Source organism: Odontesthes bonariensis, chromosome 2 (assembly GCF_027942865.1).
Source record: "Odontesthes bonariensis isolate fOdoBon6 chromosome 2, fOdoBon6.hap1, whole genome shotgun sequence".
Classification (NCBI taxonomy): Eukaryota; Metazoa; Chordata; class Actinopteri; order Atheriniformes; family Atherinopsidae; genus Odontesthes; species Odontesthes bonariensis.
Window position 1 is genome coordinate 32,072,730 of NC_134507.1, and position 22,418 is coordinate 32,095,147.

The 22,418-nt window shown below is 41.8% G+C and overlaps 1 protein-coding gene and 1 pseudogene across 2 annotated transcripts in view; one reads left to right on the forward strand and one right to left on the reverse strand.

Moving 5' to 3' along the window:
* LOC142397757 (protein NLRC3-like) overlaps nucleotides 1–22,418 on the reverse strand; it is a 104,362-nt gene that overhangs the window by 26,537 nt on the left and 55,407 nt on the right. Inside the window, exon 1 of one of the 2 annotated variants that reach the window (XM_075481444.1) lies at nucleotides 900–1,052. The exons of the other annotated variant lie outside the window; for it this stretch is intronic. The gene's annotated coding sequence lies outside the window, so the exon portion shown is untranslated. Of the gene's footprint in view, nucleotides 1–899; nucleotides 1,053–22,418 lie in introns of those variants that run through there. 2 annotated transcript variants of the gene reach the window in all.
* LOC142401346 (5S ribosomal RNA) lies at nucleotides 5,791–5,899 on the forward strand (annotated as a pseudogene).

Below are 22,418 nucleotides of genomic sequence, written 5' to 3' on the forward strand. Positions count from 1 at the left end.
CCTTGGGTAATTATTGATTATTGATTAATGTTCAGTCTTTAATGTCAATAAAATCTCCTTTCACTGTGAAGGAAGTTAGGCCGTAAGGTGAACCCCGTTTTCGTTTAGGCTCGCTGTGCTCTCCGAACTACATGCCCGTTAGCTGATAAAAATGACCAAGTTATTTTGCACTCGCGTCACAGAGTCCTGTACTTTTTTGAAACCGAGACGTTTTCTGAAGAAATATTTTCCGCAGGGCTGAATGACGATTTTGACGTCACGTGACCGCGCTGGACCAATCACGTTGCCGATTTACGACATCAAACTGGAAAAATGACAACCTGCCTGGTGCTGTCAAATCTAACCCACAGAAAGGAATCTCGCAAAATATCATTTTAAAGTGAACATAAAATAATAATTATCAACGATAATGCTCATTCATGTATTTCTGAATTGAGCCAAATAAATTCTAAATCATGCTTTATTTACAACACAAAGCACAATTATGCAAGTGACCTTTCATGTTGTCATTTTGATCAATTAATGGAATTCCGATAATTATTGATAACCATCCACGTGTTTGTAACGTGGGCTAAATTAATTCCAAACAGTGCTTTATTTATAGTACCAACAACTATTGTGCAAGTGGATGATAAGGTTACCTTTTCATGTTGTCATTTTTTATTAATGAATGGAAATAATTCTAATTATCAATGATAAGGACCATTCAGGTATTCAGGTATTCAGCAGCCTTTGACGGATTACCCTCTCGCAGAATAACTCATAGCTCAGAACAAACGTTGGCTCGATCCTTAGAAAAAAATATAGAAGAAGATATGTGTCGTGAGAACAAACTGTCTCATTCATAGGACACACATTGTACTGTATGTGTTTTTATATAAAATTAATATATGACTTACTGTTCATTCTCTGCTCTGGCAGGATCCCTCAAAAATCTTGTGTACTGTCGGTAGCAACTTTTGTGGTACTGCACCTCCAGGGCCACACAGTCTCTGTCCTTGATGTGAATGAGGATGCTCTGGTCATCCTTTACTTCAGCAGCTTCCTGCAACTTGCCTTGTACAAAAGAAAAGAAAAAAGGATGAATAAATAGGCAGGCAAACGATAAGACTTCATTTTTCCTGGTGGAGTGGTGTTGTAAAAATAGTGCTAGGAACACTGTGCAACACACAGGGACCGAAGCGGAAAAATCCCAAGTGTACAAGTGTGATAGAGGGGCAGTGGGGGGTGGGGGGATGGCCCGGGGGATGGGCTGGCTGCTGAGAAGCAGTGTGTTGACCAGAGAGGGATCCGGCTGAGGAGCCACAATTCTGAACAGGTATTCAGTGGCATATTAACATCAGGCATGCTATGACATCCATACAAACATACACACTACCCTATTAAAGTCAAAGTGTGCTTCATTCTATATCAAAAATATAAAACACTGGGGGGGGGGGGGCATGGGGATGTCATGTATTGGAATGTAATTTCACACCCACACACAACACATTATGGCAATTCACACATACATTCATATTAGAATTGGACAAATACAAGGATTGTGTAGCAGTGTAGGCTAGATAGTCATTCAACTTCTCCCAACATCTGTGTGTGTGTGTGTGTGTGTGTGTGTGTGTGTGTGTGTGTGTGTGTGTGTGTGTGTGTGTGTGTGTGTATGTGTGTTGGGGGATGGGATGCATTTGCATAGACTACCTACTGTGTGGTTATCTGCAGTTAAAGTCTGTGTTTTTGTCAAAGCTTCTTTTTGACGTCTGCCACCCGCGACGACACATTTGCAGGCCCTCTTGCAAATGATACAGATGGCAGGAAGAACGGGGCCAGAGCTCGAGATGGGCAGGTTTGACCTGGACCGAAGTTTTCTGGTCGGAGTAGTCCCTGTCGATGGAGCAGGGATAGCCTCGCTAGTTTGGGGGTCTTGTTGATCATCCCTCTCCGTCTCTCGCACGAGACGCCGTTTGGCTCTCTCGATTTTGCGCTTGTCAATAAATCTCCGGTAGTATGTAGGATGGAAAGCCGCATCTTCAGGAATTTCCTCAAAGTCCAATTCAAGACAGTGTTTGAAATGTTCTGATACGTCTCTGCACTCACCCCTCAACTCTAGCCACTGCCGAAAACTGTTTCGATAGCTATTCCACCTTGTGCAGGTGAAATTCTGTGTTTCCTCATGCTTAACAGAAGATATGTGCATGTAACAAATCTCATGTTTCGAAGACTTCTTTTTTATAACATTTTCGGTCGAAATTTCGTCTTCTTCGGTACTGCTGGATGATCGCGCTGGTGGCTGCCATGCTGCTTCTGTTTACCAGCTCAGCTGACATACCAGCTATCCGATTCGTCCATTCTGATGACGTCTCAACCGTGGCACCTCTCGCGAGCCAAAATTTTATTACGCCTGCCGAATATGTACATACGCCTTGCCAGGCACTAGTTCTTCCTTTAAACGTTACGAATTAAAAACGTACTGTGTTCTGAGCGGCGAAACTTTCTTTTAAACCTCAACATAACTCAATCTTTTTATGAGCTGAAGCGTGTTTGGTACGGAGAGCGTGGAACAAGCCTGGTGTTCTGAAGGAGTTTTCGAGGTTCACCTTACGGCCTAAGTGGACTCTTTATTGATGGGAATGTGTCGCCCTCTGGTGGCGAAAAGATAAATAGCATGTCAGTTTGACAGTGTTTTCGAACGATTGAATACTTTAGGAGAGTTCTTATAATTGTAAAAATGGGCGACTGGACTTTCTAGATATTTCACTTCTCATCTGAAAGCTGTATTCATCTTTAACTAGTTGGTGGGGACTGTCGGCTTATCAGTAGCTTAAAGACTATTCACACTTGGCAGGTCTTTATGGTCACACTGACACACCTCAGTCTAAACATCTGTTTTTCTTTGTCCATAATGTGGACATTACTGTCCTCAAAAGAGTGTCCCTTCACCTTAAGATGAAGGTGAACTGCTGAGCCTCCAAACTGGCGTCTGTGTCTGTATGACGAAAATATGATGATGATGAAATTGATGGGGATTTGTCGCCCTCTGTTGGTGAAAAGACAAACAGCATCATGTCAGTTTGGGAGTGTTTTTGAACGATTGAATACTTTAGTAATTCATATAATTGTAATAACGGGCAACTTGACTTTCTGAATATTTGACATAGACATTCAGGACCACAGGGAGAAGAACTTAGAAGATGGGGACCTCACCCAACCAGAAAAGGATGTTTTCAGCAAAGCACTCAGTTTGCCATTTCTCCACCACAGCTGCCAGTGGTGGATCTCATCACGGCTACTGAATCTGTGATAAGGAATGAGAACAATTCAGGAGAAGACAGAAACAAGCTCAGGAGGAGGAGGAGAGACACTCTGAGGAGGAACAGCACAAGCTGATCCCCAAAAAGAACAAGAAATGACACACAAACCAATGAATGGAGTCCAAACTGATCCTGAACTTTGATGTCTGACTCTAGATCTTGTCAATAAGAAATGGGGATTAGAACACATAGAAAAACTGAACAAATATTGTTGAAGCTGCTTCACAACGTGAGGGAAATATTAATATATTCACAAATACATGAGCCGTGAGTGTTGAGATTAAAGATTCAGACCTGAAAACTGCCCATTTGCGTTGTTGCTTGTTGTGTTGCTTTTGTATTTTCTGACACCTCAGGACCACCGTAGAGACCGCCGGGGAATACCAGGTGCTGTAAGCTTTTTCTCTTCTCTACAAAAACCAAAGAGGAAGCTGCTGTCCCATCAAACTTCACATTAACTTGGAAATGAATTCAATAACTTTCCCAGTTTTCTCCAAAGACTGTGAATGAGAACCTCATTTTGGTCACTCTGTTATATCCCTTTCCAGCAGAGCTCAGCTCACAATGACTTCATCTGTCTGAATTCTTCTGGATAACAAACACACACAAATATTATTCTCTCACATCAGTTTGCAGACTGTCAGCAGATCTTCCTGCAGTCTCCAGATTCATCTGATTTTCTTCTTTCCTAAAGATCGCTGCTGATGTTCAAGGTGCTGACCGTGGAGATGTCCCAGGTACTCCTTTGCTGTTATCTTCATTCACTCAACTTTTCTCTTTGTTAACAACCATAACCCACTGATGTGGGCTCAGAAATAAAGTTTCCAATCTTTTCCAAATGATGAAACTTTCAAAGTACTCTCCCACAGTAGGTTTTCCAGAGAAGGTCTCAAAACAGTTCTAGAGTCTCTGAATGGAAGTGTGGAAATGCTGTATTAGACCTTTTGCTGAGTCATGGACTGGAGAGCTGCCCAGGGTGTACCCTGACTCTCTTTCAATTGGCAGCAGGGATAGGCTAAAGGCTTCCACTACCCTAAACTGGATACATTGAGTAAAGTAAATGGATGGTAAGATAGTTCTACAGTGAGGAACCTTGGAGTTATTTCTGACCAGAATTTATCATTCAACGCACATATAAAACAGGTTTCTAGGACTGCCTTTTTTCACCTTCGTAATATTGTTAAAATCAGGAACGTCCTGTCTCAGTGATGCAGTAAAACTGCTCCATGCATTTGTTACTTCAAGATTGGACTACTGTAATTCTTTATTATTGGGCTGTCCCACATATTCTCTGAAAAGCCTTCAGTTGATCCAAAATGCTGCAGCCAGAGTTCTGATGAGAACTAACAGCAGAGATCATATTTCTCCAGTTTTAGCTTCTCTTCATTGGCTCCCTGTTAAATTCAGAATAGAATTTAAGATTCTTCTCCTCACATATAAAGCTCTTAATGACCGAGCTCCATCATATCTTCTAGTTGGATATTTTCCCAACAGAGCACTTTGCTCTCAGACTGCAGGTTTACTTATGGTTCCCAGAGTTTCTAAAAGTAGAATGGGAGGCAGAGCCTTCAGTTATCAGGCCCCTCTCTGTGGAACCAGCTGCCAGTTTGGGAGGCAGAGCCTTCAGTTATCAGGCCCCTCTCTGTGAAACCAGCTGCCAGTTTGGGTCCAGGAAGCAGACGCCCTCTCTATTAGGCTTAAAACTTTCTGTTTACATCAGAACAATGGCTAGTGGGATTCCAATATATCAGCACTTTTCTCCTTTCATCAGTCCAACATAGACAGCTGGGAGAAGACAGAATTACATGCAGTTCAGATCAGTAAAATGTATCATAGAAATCTGATAACCGAGATCTTGTGTGCAGATGTTTAATTTCTGTGCACTAAGTGGACTTAGTTTTGGTTCCTTCATTGTGTTAGTTAGCGCATGGCTTGATGATGTCATTTCCTGTTGGTCATGTCACTCGTGGTTTATTTTCCAATGCTAGGTTGAATTGGTTTTGGTAAAAGGGTTGCACATGTGTTGCTTTTAAGGAAGTATGTTGATTGTCAGAACAAGAATTATGTATCAAAAGCTAAATAAATGTCAAAAATTGACTTTAGCTTCAGAGATCAGGCGTGTATGGCCTTACGCGAGGGAAGTGATCCCAAACAAACTTTTTATAGATGGAGAAACATTGTATTCTGACTTCTAAAATAGAACTATAATCTTTAGAAAAGACGCAGTTTATGAGCACGTCGTGGGATTGAGCTTCCCTGGTTTCTCTGTATGACCATGAACACCAAACTACACACAGAGAACAGAGGAGCTTGACAGACACACACTAAGTTATCTGAGAGTCCCATTTTCAGCTGCAGAGAACAATCACATCAGGGAAGTCGACGTGCAGGCTCAACATCAGCCTCTCAAGCCAACTCTCTGGTAAAATAGGGGCAACGTATGGTTCCAGCACCTATGTAACACATATTTGTCACAGGGACTGTGGCTTACAGCCACACCGCCCTGAACACGCCCGATCTCGGAAGCCAAGCAGGGTCAGGCCTGGTTAGTACTTGGATGGGAGACTGCTTGGGAATACCAGGTGCTGTAAGCATTTTTCTCTCTTCTCTTCTCTCTGCATGTCTTTTGTTGAAACATCTGTTGATCACCCTGTGATCCATCTTGCTGATCCTGGATCTGCTAAGGTGTCCCAGGTCATTGTTGCCTTTGATCCTCATACATTTAACTTTGTCCTGACAAAGGAGCAGTTCCAAAAAGTCAAACAGGGACTGCCTTTGCATGTGACGCAGTCAAACTGCATGCGCCTGGAGAAGCCAAAAGGCTTACAGCACCTGGTATTCCCAGGCAGTCTCCCCATCCAAGTACTAACCAGGCCCGGCTCTGCTTAGCTTCTGAGATGGACAAGATCAGTGCTACATTAAAAACATTAAAAACAACCATTTCTAATAATCTAACAATTTCTATCTAAACTATAAATACTTTGAGGGATTTTAATCTCATTCTCAACAGTGACAGTTAAGGAGTGTCATCAGATGAATGAGATCAGCTCAGTCATGAAAACACAGTTTAAACTATATACAGTCTGTGGTTTACACAAGCCTCAGTGAAAATAAAGACAATTATTATGGGTGCCAATGCCAAAGGCATCAAGGCACACATATTACTATTGTGCATACTTATTGTTCTCCCGTTTCCATCACGAATTTCGGCAAGTAACTAGTCCCTCAAAGTTGATCCGACCGGGATAAAAAGCATATCCCCACATGTCCACCGATAGGGACTGGAGTGCTCTGACTTTTCTCTCTCATTACTCAAACAGATTCTCGAAAAATTGGGAAATACTGTGAATTTTGCCCCATTGGAAATGCATTAGAATTCATATATAATGGGACAAAGGTAGGAGAGGGGCTCGGAGTAGAACCGCTGCTCCTCCGCATCCAGAAGAGTCAGATGAGGGGGCTCGGGCATCTGGTGAGAATGCCTCCTGGACGCCTCCCTGGTGAGGTGTTCCGGGCCCGTCCCACTGGGAGGAGGCCCCGGGGAAGACCCAGGACACGTTGGAGAGACTATGTTTCTCGGCTGGCCTGGGAACGCCTCGGGGTCCCCCCAGAAGAGCTGGAGGAAGTGGCCGGGGACAGGGACGCCTGGGTTTCTCTGCTTAGGCTGCTGCCCCCGCGACCCGACCCCCGGAGAAGCGGAAGATAATGGATGGATGGATGGATGGATGGATGGATGGATGGATGGATGGATGGATGGGACAAAGGTAGTGTAGTAAAATATGAGGGAAGGTTGACGAGCTGATGTGGAGATGAGTGATGAAGAACTCTGCTGACACGGACTTAGTCGAACAAAGAAATCTTTATTTCTGTCGTCAGGTTCGTCTCAAATTTACAGAAAAGATGCATCTGATCTGGAGAAGGGTGCGTATCAATTAGCCGATGAAAAGCCCTCCCTCCCTCTCAAGGGAGGCACCTGCTTTTTAAAGGGAGCCTTCTCAAGGCTACTGTCTGGTCTAGGCATTTAGCCAAGAGATACTGTATACATACGACATAACTTAAGAATGCCTTTTCTTCAAATCTTTCCTTATTAGGTTGTGTTAAGTGTTTATTTCTAAACCTATGTGCCCGTGCCGGGCGCGGAGACGCGCACAGTAGTTATGCACTCCATCACCTGACCGGAGGCCTTCTCCTCCATTTTATCTACGGAGCCTCATACACCTCAGTAGCCCTATTTGGAGGCCTCACAACTCAGCCGTAGTTAATCATAGAGACATCATTCAAAGTTTAAACAGGACAGGAAAGGCCCGGCTTTAACTGAACTAAATGGTTTGTTGATATATTTTATAGCTTTGACATAATGGCAGTTTAATATTTAGGAAAAATCAGGACTTCTCTCACTCTGCTGTCCTGGGGTCTCACACTCTATCTTGACAAGCTTAATAATACCGAAAATTAATACCTAAATAACTTAAATAAACTTATCTCACATCCAAAATGTCTGCTGCACCTAAACAAATTATACTTCAAAATGTAGGTATTTTTATCTTCTTTCACCCAATGTACCTGTCATTGTGCTTTGTCTCATGGTTTTCTCTCAAATGACCTCTGAGCGGAGAGAACGACCACTCGGGCTGCCATTGACGGCCTTTATAGCCAGGTAACCTCATCTCCTTATCAAATCAATGTGAAGGCTGTTTTTAAAACTGGCAATAAAAAATACCGTACATAGGAGCAGAATAAAACTTACACCAGTGGCTTCTGCCGTCCCTTCTGGCACTCACGGTTCAAACATTTTTATGATATGACTCACAGTTTTTGAACAGCAAATGTTTCTTTGAGGCACACATATCAGTATTGAACACCAAGGTCTCCCTGTCAGTTGGAGCCATATTGTGTGCGCTCCTCTCCTCTTACCCACGAAGCTGTCTGCAAAAATACTGATCACACAGCTTATACTCCTTCTGAGGGCACAGCCAAGATGGCTGACCTGTTATAACAGGTTTATGCCAGCCACTGTGTTATGTCTGCTCCCAATACAATATGACCATAACATGACAGCCTCTGTCTCTCAGCCGGCAGTAGCTTCATTGGCATCCATCAAAATTTTTCAGAAATTTTCTAGTTCTTTCTGTCACTACCCAGTTTGTGACCATCTGCAGGTATGTTTGTTTACGTTTATATATTTGGTTTATAAATTTCTTCAGAAATTTTCTTGTTCATAATGTCCCTGCTGTTTTTTCTAATGAGTCATATACAAATAGTTCCTCACTTTTAAAGAATAAATGTCAGAACAATAAAATGGTATTTCTTATAAAAACTTTAATTTGCTCTCAGAATAAACATGATAACTGATCTCCTGATCCTAGAAATGAATTTCTGAACACCTCATAACAAACTTTATCATTTCTTGGTTGATTTAGAAAACAACAAAAACATTTGATCTCTGAAACAAATCAAATTGTAAGTCCAGAATTATTTTTACATTTGCAAAGTGATGAATTGAAAAGAATCTGTAATAAAGGAAGGTCTGTTGATTTCTATGTTCTGCTCCATGATGTGGAAGAGAAACAACAACAAAAAAATACATCAACACAAGGATCCAACTGATATTTATAGCTCAGATAAGTTTAGATTTTAGAGAATCTATCTCTATTTAGAGAATAGAGAAATATTTCTGTGAATCAAACTTATCAATAGCAGTGATATCCTCCATGGCTGCACAGACACAGGAAAAAGCAGCAAATAAACAACATCAAATAAACAACAGAACAGCAGTGCAGACACATCACAGCAATGAACTCCCAGCAACAAAATACCTTTAATTCACTTCACAAAACTCAGCTGTGTCTCCAGTATCATAAACATAAACTCCAGCATAGAGCGGCTGAGTGAATGTGGTCTGGACTCTGTGGAGGAGAGTCATGGTTTCAGAGACGCTGTAGAAGCACAGAACACCTGCTCTGTGATCCAGGTACACTCCTACTCTGGAGGACTGAGGACCTGAGATGGAGGTTTTCATGTTGTTGTACCAAAATTCACAACTGTTTTGATAACAATCTAATGCCCAAGATTTGTGATTAAATCCAAATCCACCTCCATCCCCTGCTCTGCTCTGCTGATGTTCTTGTATGCGACTGCTACATCAGCTCCTCCCCCTCTCATCTCCACCTCCCAGTAACAACGTCCAGTCAGACTCTCTCTGCTCAGGACCTGAAACCGATCTCTGAATCTGTCTGGATGATCAGAGTAAGACTGAGGTTGTGACATTAATGTCACTTTTCTGTTCCCCTCTGACAGTAACAGATATGTGTTTGCTGTATTTGGATCCAGTGTGATTTCACATGAATATTATAAGAAGTCAGCTCTGCTCTTTGGTTCTGGTTCTGGTTCTGACAGTAAAACATCCACAACAGTGACTGTCAGTGAGCTGTTTTTCCATTCCTCTCTCAGGATGTCCTGTAGTTTATCTCTGAGCTCTGACACAGCTGCTGTCACTTCCTCAAAGTGCCTCAGAGGACGGATATGGATGCTGGGTGAGTGTGTAGACTCACTGAGTGCTGACACTGAGGGGTAGTTGAGTAGAAACTGGCTGTGATCCTCTGTGTGTGAGAGCTGCTTCAGCTCAGCATCTTTCCTCTTCAGCTCAGTGATCTCCTGCTCCAGCTTCTCCTGAAGCTCTTTGACTCGACTCACTTCAGCTTCCTGCTGGGATCTGATCTGCTGCTTCACATCATTTCCTCCATTTGGCAGAGCAGTGTGTGACTCTCAGAGCAGAAACACCGTCTGTGCTGTCTTACAAAACAAATTCCACCTCCTTTTATTGCAGCTGATCTGCTGATCTTCACTTAAGAGCTCCTCTACTGCAGTGTTGTTTTTGACAACCATCTTAGATTTAGTCTTAGTCTTAGTCTTTTGGACTAAAATGTTTATTAGTTTTAGTCACATTTTAGTCACTTCTATATGTGATAGTTTTAGTCCAGTTTTAGTCGACGAAAACTCAAAAGAGTTTTAGTCTAGTTTAAGTAAAAAAAAAAAGAAAAAATAAGTATAGTCTACCGTGTTAAGAAAATAGTATGGTCTTAACTATCAAACAAGCAGAACAAAAATACATAGCTTATTAACTGACCCTGTACTAAAGCTTTCTGATTTTTCATTCTGTACTGTGCGTGTGTCCCAACTTTACTGTAAGCGCACTAAACGCACAGGTCCTGGTTAGGGCTGCACAACGTCACTTGTGGCTTTTAGGCTAAAGCTAGCAGACTCTACGTATAACAGTAACTCGACCTGTTTAACATATCAAGTTACGTGCTGACAGAACGTACACACAACGAGATAACCACACCGTCACTGAATGTAAACATGGCTAAACATGCTGCTAAAGTAACACACACATAATGAATTGACGTTAGCGTAACAAAAGCTAACTTTAGCCTGAAGTTAGCAGCCCATTTGCGCCAGGAGTATGTGGAAAATGTACTAATGTATTAGCTTACTATGAAATTTATCGATTATGTTAACAGCATTTGTAACTTACCTTCGAAAAAATATCCCTGTGGCGAGCCTTAAGGTGCCGCAGCAGATACTTTTTAGGTTTTAATTGACACACACAATAAGCAGAAATGTCACTCATTTTAAACGTCTGACAGATCACCCACTAACATTTTCATCCATTCTCGTCTCGTCAACGAAAACTCACACACGTCTCGTCATGTTTTCGTCATCAGAGAGCTATGTTTATCTCGTCACCGTCTCGTTATCGTCATGAAAAAAAGTGGCGTCAACGAAATGATTTCGTCATCGTCATCGTCATCGTTGACGAAAACAACACTGCTCTACTGTCACACAATGGTTTCACACATCCTCCCACCTTCAGATCAGTTTGGGGAGGGAACAAGGAAGTTTCCTTCTCTGAAAGGGACAGTGCTGGTTTCACCTCAATCCTGCAGTAAAGTCAGGATTGTTCAAGGGTTTGTTGCATTATTCTTATTTGTTTTCTGTTGAAGGGAAAGATTAATTCATTAACCGTCCACTGAAAGTTGAACATGAAGAAAATCTGTTTTCTCTTTGTCTATCAGACCAACATTGTTAGATACGTTTAGCAGGCAGCTGTACAGGAAATGTAAATGTAAATGTTTCTTAGTATTTTCATGCTTTTCATTTATATTTATATAATCAGCCCTGCTCTGCAGAGGTTGAAATTTATAAATCATGATCTTGTGCTGATATGCTCACCTAAATCTTCTGACTGATGCATTCAAGTGCATGACATGAAACATGAACTGTCGTATGTAGATGTAGATATTACTGATTAAAGGTTCCTTAAGACTGCATCAGACATGTTTGATCATCATCTATCTTTCGAGCTCTGTATACTGACTGGCGTCTTCAGGTTGAGCCTGATAGAAACCCTCTTTGTCTCTTTGTCACTGTGTATAAAAGAAGCTGCATCTTAAGATGGAGTTCCTTTGGTGTTCTGTCCACTCTGGTTCACACTGAAAACACAAACAACATAAACAGCAGAATAATGTGACGGTACTCTGACAACATCAGGGTCCATCTGATGCCAAAAAAACCTGAACTCCAAACCACTGCAGGGATTTCAGTATATTTATAATGGAGGAGTGGGAGATCATTTCAGAACTTCTATCTTTGATCAGTATCTGAAGCAGAAGATGTTTCACAGCTCAGATGGTTAAGGTTTGAAATGTAACCTGTGTGGGGACAGACAAAGGTGTAGAAGACAAAGTGGAGGTTCCAGGTGGTGATAGAAGATAAACAGCTGTGCTCTGAGAAACATCTCTGCTAACGACTGTTTCTTTCAACTGAGGCTTCAGACAGATCACAAACTGACCTTAAGGCTACGGCTACACGAAAACGAAACAAGGTTTTTTTTTAAAACGGGTACGAAAATTCTTGCGACCACACGGAAACGCGCTGCTGTAAAGACTCAGGTCCAGACGAAAACGGATGAAAACGATGAAACGATGCAGTACACACGCCACTGTGTCACGCCACGCTGTGAGACAATAGAGAAGTGTTAAAATTGGCTCACAGCGTCAACGTGTGACTGACGCAAAAACGTTTTAGCTGTAACAATGGAAACGAAACGAGGCCGTTTTCAAACTTTCCCACTCTGGAACCCGTTTTCAAAAACTATCGTTTTGGGGTAGTGGGAACGCCGGCTCCGTGTGGCCGCGACAGCCAAACGATAAGAAAAAGTATCGTTTACAGTGAAAAACGTTTCCGTGTAGCCGCAGCCAAAGACTCCTGCATGATAATCACATCCATGCAGCTAAAGACCTGAATCAGTTGCACTGATTTGAAAGACAAAAGGACGGGAATGTTACCATCCATCCCCCATGTTTTCAGCCTTAACTCAACCCCAAACTTGGACAAACTCCTTCACCACAGCAATGACTCTACATCCTCAGGAGGAACATTAAAAACAAACATTTCTAACAATCTAACAATTTCTATCTAAACTATAAATAATTTGAGGGACTTTAATCTCATTCTCAACAGTGACAGTTAAGGAGTGTCATCAGATGAATGAGATCAGCTCAGTCATGAAAACACAGTTTAAACTATATAGAGTCTATGGTTTACACAAGCCTCAGTGAAAATAATCACAATTATTATTGTGATTATTACCAATGCCAAAGTCATCAAGGCACATATATTACTATTGTGCAAACTTATTATTCTCCCGTTTCCGTCATGAGTTTGGCATGGAACTAGTCCCGCGCGGTCGGTCCGACCGGGATAAAAAGCATATCCCCACGTGTCCACCGATAGGGACTAGTGTGCTATGACTTTTCTCTCTCATTACTCAAACAGATTCCCGGAAAATTGAGAAATACTGTGAATTTTGGCCCATTGGAAATGCATTAAAATGAATAAATAATGCGACAAAAGTAGCCCTATTTGGAGGCCTCATAACTCAGCCATAATTCATCATAGAGATATCATTCAGTTTAAACAGGCCAAGAAAGACTAAACTTTAATTGAACTAAGGGGTTTGTTGATATATTTTATAGCTTTGACACAATGGCAGTTTAAGTTTTAGGAAAAATCAGGATTCCTCTCACTCTGCTGTCCTGGGGTCTCACACTATTTTGACAAGCTCAAAATTAATACCTAAACAATTCAAACAAACTTCTCTCACATCCAAAATGTCTGCTGCACCTAGACAAATTATACTTCAAAATGTAGGTATTTTTGTCCTCTTTCACCCAATGTACCTGTCATTGTGCTTGGCCTCACAGTTTCCCCTCAAATGACCTCTGAGAGCAGAGTAAGTGAATGACATGAGACATGAACTCTCGTACAGCTGTTGGACTTCAGAAGAGGTAAAAAACCTGCAGAGTTGAGCTGTCTGAAAACTAAATCTGCCTCCTGTTAGATCGATTCTTTCAATGGCAGCTCAAGAACAAGCCGGAGGAATCTCAAGTTAAATAAAGTGTTTATTGGTAGTCACACGTCAAAGCATATCAGCGCTGGGCTCAGTGGAACAGAGCTCCCGCAGGAAGTCTGTCAGACTGAGCCTCGATTTCCGGGTATCATTTGCATTGATAGCCTCATAGGTTGGACTCACACTCGACCGAGTATGATTGGACATGAGTAGGTTCAACATGCTTCGTCATATTCTCTGGATCAGCCAAAAACAATGTGTGTGTGTGAATCTGGCCTTGCTTTCCCAGGCTTTCCCAATTGTTTTGTCTTCCCATTCCTGGATCACATTAGGTCATCATGGAAAAGTACTGAGACTGTTTCATTTATAATGTCTAAGAACAAAGCCAATTTTTACAGTCTCTGTGTATCAAAGAAGCTGCATCTTAAGATGGAGTTCCTGTGGTGTTTTGTCCACTCTTGTTCACACTGAAAACACAAACAATATAAACAGCAGAATGACTTCTTTTCCAGCCTTTTTCAGTTGGCAGGAAACAACAAAAACCTTCACAGCAAACATCCGTTCAGAAGAGAGAAAACCCAGCTGAGCAGATCAGTGTGATCAGTGATTTCTGTGTGGCTCAGATAACATTTCATGTTCGGCTGCAGTCTGAGGTGCTGATAAAGTCTTTATTCTATCATCATGCTGTTATGCAGCTAAGTCTATATGCATCCTGGTCAGTGAGGGTATTTAAACGGAGGAGGCAGGATCACTTTTATCTCTGATGAGTGCCTCTGATGAGCTTAGTTATTAGGCGGAGAAAAGCATCATTTTTATCTGGACAGAGGGATGAACGTGAGAGAAAAAGTGGCTTTAATATATGAACCTCAAATAAGGTGACTGTGCTCTGACAATATCACGGTCCATCTGATGCCCCCAAAACCCTGAACTCTAAACCACTGCAGGGATTTCAGTATATTTATAATGGAGGAGTGGGAGATCCTGTCAGAACTTATGTCTGTGATGAGTATCTGAAGCAGAAGATGTTTCACAGCTCAGATGGTTGAGGTCTGAAATGTAACCTGTGTGGGGACAGACAAAGGTGTAGAAGACAAAGAATGGAGGCTCCAGGTGGTGATAGAAGATAAACAGCTGTACTCTGAGAAACATCTCTGCTAACGACTGTTTCTTTCAACTGAGGCTTCAGACAGATCCCAAACTGACCTAAAGACTCCTGCATGATAATCACATCCATGCAGCCAAAGACCTGAATCAGTTGCACTGATCTGAAAGACAAAAGGACGGGAATGTTACCATCCATCCCCCATGTTTTCAGACATTAACTCAACCCAAAACTTGGACAAACTCCTTCAGCACAACAATGACTCTACATCCTCACGAGGGACATTAAAAACAAACATTTCTAACAATTTCCATCTAAACTGTAAATAATTGGAGGGACTTTAATCTCATTCTCAGCAGTGACAGTTAAGGAGTGTCATCAGGTGAATGAGATCAGCTCAGTGATGAAAACACAGTTTACACTATATACAGTCTGTGGTTTACACAAGCCTCAGTGAAAATAAATACAATTATTATTCATAATATCTTGGTGGTTTACATTGTTGCACATATTTTACACACAGTCATCATGTGCTATGAAAACCTGACTGTCAGAAATAAACTGTGTTAGCTGAATTCTTTCATTGGAAGCCAAGCTGGAGAAATCCAACTGAAGTTTGGTGGATTAAAGCCTGCTGTTCAAAGCACAAGAGCAACGTCACCTCCCAAAGCCAACCCTGTCACTGGCTCTAAAGGAGAGGAGCCTGTTAGCGGAGGGCCCTGCTCAGACTCCTGCTTTAGTGAACTACAGCAACCAAGTAAACCTGCGAGACTTCTGTTGGGATCAGACTGATCTATGAGGGCTTCAAGATTCAACAAAGTGAAACATGCAGCTGAACCTAAATAAAACTTGAACACAGAACTTACAGGAGAGCTTTTTAATGCTTTTATGCATCAATCTTTACTTCATTGGCTCCCTCCATGGGATTCAAATTTGGAACATTTTTCTAATAAAAGAAAAAGATGTCAAGGCTCAGAAAGCACCTTTATCATTGTTTTACTGTGTAATATGTAGGATCCATAAACTCATTTATTACCAGCTCTATCAGCATGGAGAGAATCCCCTTTTCTCCCAAAAGATCCCAGGTGCTGCTCCTGAGGTGTTTCTGTGAGTTTATCACACCAGCTGGTGAAATGATATGAGTCCCTCTACAGTTGTTGTAGATATCAGCTGAGATTCAAACTAAAAGACACATTTTGTGTGTGAAACTGTGAGAGACTGTTCAAGTGGGACTGAAAGCAGATTCACAGGGTTGTGATGTATGTTTTTCCACCCAAATGATCTGATAACTGTCAGAGATGCAGCAGTGCTATGAAATCCACTTTAGAAGCTGCAGTTATTGGACACAATGAGAGCTGACCATCTCTGTGGCTCAGAGGAAAACTGAGCAACAATATATTTTATATAACTTATATATTATTTATATATTTATATAACTTACAAATGAGGATATAACGATGCAGCTAACAGCAAAGCTAACAATAAGCTGCATAGAAGGAAAAGCATCAGCCAGGCTCTGTCAGAGGTGACAGTGTAGAAACAGAGTGCAGGCATAGAGGGAAACAGGGAGTTAAGGAGGAGTGTGAAGAAAAAAGGAAGAGAGCAAGTCGGTGGGAAACTATCTGCAGCAGAACAGTGTGAGGGATGTGTGGTCAGGAATGGAAAAGCTCACAGGCTTTGGGATAATGTGGGATCAGACAGATGGAAGAGTTCAGACAAACTCAGCATGCTGCTGCCTCCTGCTACAGACCTCACATCCTCCATGTACCAACAGCTTCCCTGTCACACCTCAGCACATCTACATGAAACTATCACATCTATAGGAAAATAAACTATGGCCTCATCTGGAATACAAACAAAAGAGATGATTGTGGATTTTAGGAGGAGCAGCAGTCAGCTGAACACCGTCTCCATCCTCGGTGAAGAGGTGGTTGAGGATTACAGATACCTGAGGGTTCACCTGGACAGCAGACTGGACTGGAAATGCAACACTGAGGCTGTCTACAAGATGGGACATTCAGTAAACTGTTCCTATAGCTGTATATATGCTAACTGAGTTGGCATGGGTTGGTGCACTAAACACATGTTACAGAGTTTAATATTTCTGCATCTTTTAGTAAAAACAGTAAAGAATGAGTGTATATTTCCAGCCAAATTCCCAATAAAGCTGCTCTCATCCACATATTTTTCTGTTTCTTTTGTCAGACGGCTAAACTGAAAATCAGCACATTAAGACTACGTGTCAACTCGTGGTCACTTAAAGCATGTCCAGACTGTCGCTCTGCTCTAATAAAATCCTGATTTTGTAACCGCAGCCTCATGTGAGAAAATCACCCTTCAGGTGACTTAAAGACAACATGTTGGCAGCGATTTCAGCTGCACTTACATGCAGCGTGATGTCCCACAGAGAAAGTTAGAGGCAGCAGAATGTCAGGAAGGTTTTCTGCAGTCTATCCCGTGCATGTACGCTGGGACAACATGGTGGTCCAGTTAAATGGACGAGTACACCTGGAACTGAAGCTGGACTTACCTGTGCATGCAAGCGTTCTGAATGTCCTGATCAAGATAAAAATATGTAACATACAGAACAAAAAGCATACATCTCCAGCTGAAAACATGAAACCTGCATCCTACAAATAAAATGTTCCACTGGGGTGACCCACCCAAGTTGGTTATTAGGAGGAAATTTCAGAAATGTCCTCAAAACCAGTTTTTCTCAGTGTGCAGACTTCAGCTTTTTGTTTTAAGTTTTGAACAAAGAAAATAGACTCAAATGTAACCTCTCTTCTATGCATATTCAGAACTTATTTAAATCTCTTCCAGAAAAACTCTTGTTTTGATCGTTTTCTTTAAAATAAAGATTTTTAAAAAGCTAATTGACCATGTGCTCTGTTTTACATATAACGCCAGTTATAGAGGTAAACACGCAAAGTTAAAGGACCATTTCGGTCGTTTACAACATCCAGCTGTATTGCCCAATCTACCCATGATTTAGCCATAGCAAAGACGCAAAAAAATGTCATCCGACCCTGACAGTGTTGCTTGCACGAAGATTTCAGACTGACAACATAGCCATGGGGGCATGGATTTATATTGTGTTTTAAATGCTATTTTTATACCTCTTCTACAGCTCCAAACAACATAACACTTACGTGGTAGTGAGTAGAGGGTCCCTAAAGCCAAACCGAAGTGTCCTGAGGTCTTCATGTGGTCGGATATAGAGTCCAGAATGAATTTAATCAAGCCAGTACCTGCTCTCAATCAGAGCCTCTTCCGTCAACAGGAGGCTATCTCACGCGAGACATCACGTCACGTGACATTTCAAAATTCCAACCTGTTAGTAAGCTAGGCTTTGCTGTTGCATACAACTTCATTTCACTTTCGAAAGAAATACTGGACTATGTTTGTAAAAAGAACGGCAACGAAATTGTGACTTTCCAGAGCGAGTTACTCCACACTCGGCAATCAACTACGGACTCACGTGACGTGACGTGGTGAGTAATCACCAGCCCCAACAGCCCAACAAGTGGAGTCTTCACAAGCCCCGGCAGTCCAACAGGCGGAGTCTCTCCCAGCCCCAGTAGGAAACCCCCAGCCTTCGCCCCCCCGGACCCCACCCAGCCCCCAGCTCTCTCCACTCAGTCTGGACTCCTCACTTCTGGATTTCCCAGACAGGATGAAGAGCTTTCTCAATATTGGAATACAATTGACACCACGCCAAAATCCCATATTCTTCCCCCCTAACATCCCACCTCATCCAGCCCCTCCCATTCCACCACGTCCATCACGTTGGAAACAACCCTCAAACAAAAGTCACCAAGCCCCCCCACCTCCTCTGAATCATCATATCTGTGAGTCTGACTGATATGTGCCGGGTCCAGGCTGTAATACTGATATCAAGAATGCTCTTCCCCAGATAAAGTCAGGGTCCTATGGAGTTCAGACAGCCTTTTCAATCCCTGTGATGACAGGTAACAGAAAAGTGGTCAAACTGGTGAGAAATAAAAAAGGTTCGGTTAAATCTACCAATCTATTGAATATAGTGTGTCAACCCCGAAACACACCAGTATCACCTGTTGTCTCCACGAGATTAGCCCTACTCAATATCAGATCACTAGCCAACAAATCCCTCTTAGTAAATGACATGATCATGACCTATAATCTAGACTTTTTATTTCTTAGTGAAACATGGCTGACTGAATGTAGCTGTGATACCATTCTCAATGAGGCAGCACCAACAAATTTCAGTTTTATCAATAAGTGTTGAAGTGGTAAGAAGGGCGGGGGAGTTGCCGCCATTTTTAAATCAGTCTTTCAGTGCAGAGAAATTTTACTTGGTGATTTCAGCTCTTTTGAATATCTCTGCTTTTTAGTAAAGGGGGATCCAAAAGTTATCTTCCTAATCATTTATAGACCACCAAGATACCCAGGAACTTTCTTTGATGAGTTTGCTGAACTGCTGTCAGTTATCTGCACTGACTATAACTTTTTTATCATAACTGGGGATTTTAACATTCACATGGACAATAACATGGACACTAATGCCAAAGAACTCTGCTCTCTACTTGACACTTTTGGCCTCCTTCAACATGTGAATGGGCCCACACATACTCGAGGCCACACACTGGATCTGGTTATCTCTAAAGGTGTTGACATTTCTTCTGTTGATATCAAGGACTTGGCGCTCTCTGATAATTTCTGTGAGTTCTCTGACTTACAGTTAACTCCAAACAGTCAGTTAACCCGTGTGTCTGTTAGAAAAAGGTACATAAATGAGAATACCAGTGCTAAGTTTATGGAAGTTATAGCTATGTCATCAACTGCGAGTGCAGAGACAGTTGATGAACTCTTAGATAACTTTAACTTGAAAATCTCAAATGTCATGGATAGTGTTGCACCTGTTAAAAATAAGATGATCTTGAGCAGAAAGCGAACACCGTGGAGGAACACTATGATGGTAAAGGCCTTGAAAACAGAATGCAGGAAAGCAGAGCGTAAATGGAGAAAAACTAAACTTCAAATTCACCATGACCTCTACAAACAAAGTCTTTGTAATTTTAACCACGGGTTACTCCGGGCTAGACAGCAACACTTATCTGAAATGATTAATAAGAACATCAACAACACTCGTGCTCTGTTTGCTATGGTTAATAAGCTGACAACCCCCCCAAAACAGATAGTTTCAGAACTCTGTTCCACAGAAAAATGCAATGAATTTGCTTGTTTTTTCAATGAAAAAATCAAATCCATAAGGCTAAATATCAACATAAATCAGCAAAATAATAAAATGACGCAATCCTTAAAACCACCTAGGAATCAATCAACTATGATGTCAGAATTCAATACAGTTGACCAAAAAACCATAGAAGGAACAGTCCAGCATCTTAAACCATCGACATCCTGTCTTGACACAATGCCATCTGACTTCTTTAAAACTATTGTAAGCTCTGTCCAAACAGATTTGCAGCAAATAATAAACTGCTGACTTCAATCAGGCACGTTTCCTAAACCCTTAAAAGTAGCTGCCATCAAGCCACTCCTAAAAAAGAGAACATTGGATGGTTCCATTTTAACCAACTACAGACCCATCTCAAATCTTCCTTTTATAGCCAAGATTGTTGACAAAGTGGTTTTTAATCAACTCAGTAACTTCTTGAACTCCAGTGGACTCCTTGACAAATTTCAGTCAGGCTTCCGACCTCACCACAGTACAGAAACGGCTCTTATTAACTTGTTAAATGACATAAGGTTGAACACTGACTCAGGCAAGGTGTCAGTTCTGGTATTGTTGGATCTCAGTGCTGCATTTGACACTGTGGATCACAGTATACTGCTGAACAGGTTGGAAACCTGGGCAGGACTCAGCGGGACAGTCCTAGAATGGTTCAGGTCCTACTTGGAGGATCGGAGTTATTTTGTGACTGTTGGAAGTAATCAATCTGATCGAGTGGCTATGACATGTGGAGTTCCTCAGGGGTCAGTTCTTGGACCCCTTCTGTTCACTCTATACATGCTGCCTCTGGGTCAAATTCTGAAGAACTCTAAAGTCAACTACCACAGCTATGCAGATGACACACAGATATATCTCGCACTGTCTCCAGATGACTGCAGTCCTATAGAGTCATTGTGCGACTGCTTAGAGCAAGTCAAAAAGTGGATGAACCAAAATTTCCTTCAGTTAAATCAAGAAAAAACTGAGGTCATTGTGTTTGGCAACAAAGAGAAGAGGTTTGCTGTCAGTAAACATCTTGAGTCACTGTCTCTAGAAACCAAAGACCAAGTCCGGAACCTCGGCGTGCTGATAGACTCAGATCTGACCTTCAACTATCATATCAAATCAGTCACCAAATCAGCCTTTTATCAACTTAAGAATATATCCAGAATTAAGGGTTTCATGTCCCAAACAAATCAGGAGAAGCCGATTCATGCTTTCATCTCCAGCAGACTTGACTACTGTAACGGTCTTCTGACTGGACTCCCCCAAAAGAGTCTCAAACAGCTGCAGCTCATTCAGAACGCTGCAGCCCGAGTTTTAACCAGAACAAAGAGATCAGATCACATCACCCCAGTTCTCAAGTCTTTACATTGGCTCCCGGTCAGATACAGAATAGATTTTAAAGTCCTGCTACTCGTCTACAAATCACAGTATCAGACATCCCAAGTCTCCCGGAAGTTCCGGGAGTCTCCCTGATATTGATAGTTAATCACGGATGCCCGCGAGTTTGGACTGCGCAGGCACGAGAGAGAGAGAGAGAGAGAGGGGTGTGAGAGGTTGCTTGTGAAACCTGTGCGTATCTGTCCAAAGCGATGCTCTGTTCAACGAGCGTTCAAGGCGACTGCTTGTCAGAGGGCGCTGATTGGTTTAATCAGCAAAATAAGCCAATAACGTTCGGTGTGGGAGGGCTTCGATTTACTCTCTGACAGTCACCTAAGTTACCACTCAAAACTGTGCATCCTGCCAAATAGCAGAGGGTGAATCCTCGAGTAAAAAACGAAAATATAAGACTCATTTTACAGCAGAATATACTAAAGTGTATCCATGTCTAGTGAAGGTGAAGAATGATGACACCGTGCGAGGTGCACTGTATGCAGCAGTGACTTCAGTATTGACCACGGCGGACTTAATGACTGTAAAAGACATGTGGAGGTAGGCTAAGTTGAACGCACCATCATCTGCATTTTATTTCTGTAGGTTAAATGCTGTTATAAAATAAAGCAAAACGTATCAAAGACTTATTTGAAGTATCAATGCACATTTAGTTACTAAATTGTGTAGTTCTATAGCTAACTAGTCAACTACAGTATCTAACTATCTATATCCAGCCTGTCTAAGCCTTTTAAAAAATCCCCAATTTAATATGTTGATAATAAAAAGGATAGATAAATATGCAAAATAAATTAAGCGTAAATTAATTAAAGAAAATATGTAGAAATGATAGGCCTAATTATTATATTATATTAATTACCGTTAGTGAATAAACAGTTGGTGAAAAGTTGCTGGCCTTAAGTGTGTCTGTACGGGGCGCGGTGGGGGGGGTCGATAAGCATCTCCCTGAAATGAGTTTTTGGAACTTGGGATGTCTGCAGTATGGTTTAGGTC